Raw genomic sequence first — 6,000 nt, 5'->3', positions numbered from 1 at the left:
GTGGAAAAGGGGTATAAGGGGGTCAGCAAAATTCAAAGTTTTACCGTGAATAACCAATGTTTTAAAATAAACCAATTCATAACTTGCAATTCTAAAAATGTTGTGTATCTTATAGAATGTAACTGCAGTCTTTTTTACGTGGGAAAAACGAAGTGTAATTTGAAAACCAGACTCGCAGAACAAATATACAATATACGCAAGGGATTATTGACCCACACTGTATCCTCTCATTTTAAAAATGTCCACAATTCAATATAGTGCAATATTAAATCTTTCTGTGGAGTAGATTTAGTTACAGCTACATGGAGAAACAAAAATCTAGAAACTAAATTAGCGCAGACAGAAATGCGATGGATTTTTAAACTTCAAACATTAGTACCCAATGGTCTTAACGGGGAATTTGAACTGAAATGGTTTTTATGATATTTTAAATCCTGTTTTAAAAATCTTTTATCCATCGTATTACATGATTTTTTATAGTATGTCTTTTTCTATTTTTTTTTGTATATCGCGTTATATCGGAACCGTATGGACTTTTATATGGACATTTACATGGACTGAAAATGGACTAAGAATAATATACCTTATAAATACGGAAAAGGAATAAAGAGCCTAATCAAGAAGAATAAAGAACCGGATTTTATATAATAATGGACAGTCTGTGCATAGATTATATGTGTTTTGTAAAGACACTTCCGGGTCCGGTGGATCGCATTCTGACATGGAAGCGTCTTCCATATCCGGTTGTAGAGAATGACAACTTCCGGATCCGGAGGTATTGTGACGGAGCGCAACTTGGAACGCAAGCTCCAAGTCCTGCGGGAAATCCGACTCCAAGTGATGACGCAGTTCACGTGGGTGACCGGAAGAAACGGTTTTGGCGCTCTTTCTGATTGAAACCCCTGCCTATATAAAGCCTTCAGCCGGGATATGTGATATGCTTCTGTTGAAGGAACGCTAGTTCCGAAATGCATTAAGCATACACATCCCCGGCAGAAGGAGTATTTCACCAGATGATCGGCACGCACTGAGCACTTTAAGGAGAAAAGCCATCTCTAACCTACTGTTTACAGTTCTATTTGGAGTATCCGGATAACTTCAAAGAGGCAGCTATCCAGGAGGCGGGTGGTGAGATCCAGAGTACAGTCGTGTACATCCTGTTTTTAATCACAAGATTGTGATAATATGCTTGTTTTTAATTATGTCATGTGAGTGCAATGTATAAATAAAACCTTTTTCCAAATGTTTAGAGGTCTTGCACTAATGGCTATCTCTCTTTCTAGATAAGCTTCTATGACAATAGAGATTAAAGATTTATTCGTGGACTAAAGGACTTAAGATATTGACATCCTACACTGATAGTGTAAGTGATTGGATTTGTTGGAGCAATTCTGAGCGCCCGTTGCACTTTATACTTTGTGTGTTGTGGATTCTTGTGGGAGGGTTAGTCAAACCATCCCTATAAAGTGTGGTGCAGCCCAGATCATTCAGCGCAATTGGTATAAAAATTCTGTATTTTCCACTCCAAAACAACAAGGCAACTACGAAATCAGTCACGTAAAGTAGAACACCAATGGCTTAAATCTCGTAATATGACTGACTTCCTCACATATAAGACTAGCTACCACTCTTACAGCAATGCTTTGAACACTGCCAAACAAACATACTACCAATCTCTCATCTCTTCTCATGCCACCAACCCTAAGCGACTTTTTAACACATTGAAGTCACTTCTGTACCCTCCCCCTCCTCCCCCACTGGCTACCATCAGTGCACATGAACTTGCCTCCTACTTTAAGGACAAGATTGATAACATCCGAGATTAAATGGTATGCTCTTCCGGCGACTGGGAGACTATCTATTAGACGACCCAAGTATCAAAGAATCGGTGCAGGAAAGTTTGAAGTTGTTCTTGGATACTAATGACCCCAGGGATACCACGGTCTTTAATTTTTGGTGCACGCTGAAGGCGGTTCTAAGGGGCACACTGATACAAGCAATAGCTAGGCGACGTAAAAAATTGAACAGGCAGATGAGTGAGATTGAAACTCGAATGACAGAACTAGAAGCTAGGTTTAAATCCTCCCCCACGAATAAATCCCTGTATAAAGAGTTACTCAAAGTAAGAGAGGAATGGAACATACTCTCCCTGCAGGAAGTTAACAAAAACTTATTCAGGCTAAAACAAAAATTTTACTCACAAAATGACAAAGTAGGGAAACTCCTGGCGCGCAAACTTAGAGGTAAAATCGCACAAGAGAGAATTAAGGGAATAGTGAACTTAAAGGGAACAAAACTGTCGGACCCAGCCGACATAGCCAATGCATTCGCAGAATACTATTCTTCACTATATAATCTAAAAGATGATGCAAACACACCCCAACCCACTAAGGAGAGTATTGCAAACTTCCTAGAAAAAATATCCCTCCCCTCCTTAGATCAGTCCTCCTTGGAATCTCTAGAGAATCCCTGGACAGCGGAGGAAATAAGCAAAGTCATATCAGATCTCCCTTCAGAGAAAGCTCCCGGCCCTGACGGATATCCAAATAAATTTTATAAAACCTTTAAAGACACTCTGGCCCACCCCATGCAATTGGTATTTGAAGAAGCGACCCTGAGGGGAACATTCCCTACTGAAATGTTGGAAGCTAAAATAGCTGCCTTTCCCAAACCAGGGAAAAACCCCTCTATGCTGGCCAACTACCGCCCAATAGCACTCCTTAATACGGATGTGAAAATTTACGCAAAGCTTATAGCTAACAGGCTCGCAAAGCTATTACCATCCCTCATTAATCAAGACCAGGTGGGATTCGTGGGGGGACGCCAGGCGTCTGACAACACTAGAAGGGTGATGGATGTACTCGACGCCTTCTCCGCGGCCTCGGAACCGCTACTGCTGCTTTCCCTGGACGCGGAGAAGGCATTTGACCGTCTGCACTGGGGATATATGACAGAGGTGTTGGTGAAGTTTGGGATTAGAGGTAGGGCCTTATCATCAATACTGGCTCTCTACTCGAACCCCACTGCTAAAGTGGTAATTAATGGACTGTTATCAAATCCTTTTTCTATAACAAACGGTACCCGTCAGGGCTGCCCGTTGTCCCCATTGGTCTTTGCCCTTGCAATTGAACCATTAGCTGAGACAATTAGATCCACTCCATCAATCTCAGGGCCCTCGCTGTTTGGTCAATCACACAAGATTTGTTTGTTCGCTGACGACGTCCTCTTGACCCTCACGGACCCATATACCTCCTTGGAGAGTTTGCATAGAGTTTTGGAGGAGTATGCAGCAGTGTCCTTTTATAAATTAAACTGTACCAAAACGGAGGCACTGCCGATAAACTTCCCCTCCCCCTTGGTAAACCAACTGAAAAATAAATATTCATACGCCTGGCAAGAAACTAGTATAAAATATTTAGGTGTACATGTCCCGAAAAAGACACAGGATTTATTACTAATGAACTACATCCCACTGCTGTCAAGCTTTAAAAAATTGACTCAGGAATGGATGATGCAACATGTATCTTGGATGGGACGCATAGCAGCCCTAAAAATGGTCCTTATACCAAAATTACTGTATCTATTTAGAACTATACCAATCCTGCTAACGGAAACCCTACTGGCTAATTTCAATAAATTATTTACTTCTTATGTTTGGAAGGGGAAAAAGCCCAGACTAGCAAGGAAGACCATGTCCCTGCCTAAATCTCATGGGGGCTTGGCATACCCAGACCTCAGGGCGTACCAGTTGGCTTCGGTGCTCTCCTCCTTGGGAGACTGGATGGCATCTGATGAGCCCAAACCATGGGTTTCAGTGGAGAGGGGAATGGTCTCCCAGTTCCCGCTAATGGACCTTCTGTGGCTTCCACCACAGGAGGCTAAACACGTCATACAAAATTCGGTTGCTGTACAAACGACATGCAGAGCCTGGTATGCCTTGAGGTCAATGACGTCAGAGGGAACTCAACTTACCCTAGACTTGTCTATAAGGGGAATAGCACGCTTAATACCAAATCTGTCCCTGGATACATGGACGACCAAGAACGTTAGGACACTGAAAGATTTATTTGAGGCTAATACCTTATTATCTTTTACACAAATGCAGGAAAAATTTGAAATACCTAAAACGGATTTTTACAAATACCTGCAAGTAAGACACTGGCTGCATACGATATCTCCATCACCCCAATCTCTTAAGACCCTACCCAATGACATACGTGCATTACTGCTTAAAACTAACTCAAAAGGAGCAATATCTAGATGGTACACTTGCATCAACACTCCTAAAACACACGTCAAACTAGCATCCCAGATTAAATGGGAGAAGGATATTGGAATAAGCCTGTCAGAAGAGGAATGGCTAATGGCATTCCAAATATGCTTTAGGCTTTCTAATTGTACAACTCATATAGAACAACACTTCAAAGTACTGCATAGGCTATATATCACGCCAGCCCTTCTCAATAAGATTAGTAACACTAACCCATGTGCATGCTGGCGCGAGTGTGGAGGAATAGGTTCCCTCTATCATGTATTCTGGTCCTGCCCATTACTTACAAACCTTTGGAATCAAATTTTCAGATGTATCTCCATTATACTACATGAAACCATTATACCCCAACCAAAAGTGGCACTACTTCATATCCTGCCTGGGTCGGCTTTACCTCCTGACAAATATGTAATAGGCCACATACTGGCCACCACAAAGCGACTACTAGCCCGCTGCTGGAAAACAACGACGGTGCCTGGCTTGGCAGAGATCTTGAAGGAGGTGCAATCCCACTTCGAATTTGAAGCAACAAGATGGCGCTTCTTCGTACCGCCTAACACCAAGGCGACCAAATTGTGGTCACCATGGGTAGAATTTAAAATGAGCAAATTTTACGAAATATGGGCAGAGTGAGCGAACAACACACAGGGAAGTTTCAGTTGCTAGGTAAAATATGAGTTTAAGGATAACTCTCAAGAAAGGATAACTTCAAAACTGTACCGTACCTTCCCCCCTCCCCCTCCCCCCCCTTCCCCACCCCTTTTCTTCTTCTTTCTGTACCCACTCCCTAAAAAACGATTGTTACTCATTTGACTTGTTTGTATTGCTTTATTGTAAAACTGGACTTGTAACAATCAATAAAAATTTAAAATTTAAAAAAAAAAAAAAAAAAAATGGTATGCTCTTCCTCAACCTCTAACACACTTTTTTCCCTGCTGAACCCTCTGGCACTTTCTCTTCATTTGAGCCCACAAATGAAAAGGAAGTATCCACACTCTTCTTATCCTCCTACTCTACTACCTCTCCTCTCGATCCTATACCTGAGCAAGTCATTAAAAATCTATCTCCTGTGATTATTCCAACCTTAACTAAAATATGCAATCTCTCTCTTGCTACTGGTACTTTTCCTTCTCTGCTCAAACATGCAGTGATTACTCCCATTCTCAAAAAAACACAATTCCGACCCTAACTCTCTCTCTAACTATAGTCCTATCTCTCAGCTCCCATTCCTCTCCAAACTACTGGAGAGACTTGTCTACTCTCGCCTCACACACTTTCTTAACTCTCATGCCCTATTAGACCCGCCTCAGTAAGGCTTTTGCTCTCAACACTCCACTGAGACAGCACTGACTAAAGTGGTGAATGATCTGGTAACTGCTAAGTCTAAAGGCCATTACTCACTACTTATTCTTCTAGATCTTTCTGCTGCGTTTGACACTGTGGATCACACTCTTCTCTTACAAACACTACACTCCCTAGGTCTTAATGATACTGCCCTTTCCTGGTTCTCATCTTACCTATCTGATCGCTTTTTCAGTGTTCGCTTCTCTGACTCTACCTCCTCTTCACTACATCTGCTTTTCTCAATCTATACTTCCTCTCTTGGCAAACTAATCAGCTCTTTCGGATTTCAGTATCACTTATATGCGGATGATACTCAAATCTATCTATCAACCCCAGAGTTGTCACCAGTGGTTTTGGGCAGAGTATCTGAATGTCTCTCTGCCATC

Source organism: Crinia signifera, chromosome 2 (assembly GCF_055691185.1).
Source record: "Crinia signifera chromosome 2, ASM5569118v1, whole genome shotgun sequence".
NCBI lineage: Eukaryota > Metazoa > Chordata > Amphibia > Anura > Myobatrachidae > Crinia > Crinia signifera.
This window is presented reverse-complemented; position numbering follows the sequence as displayed.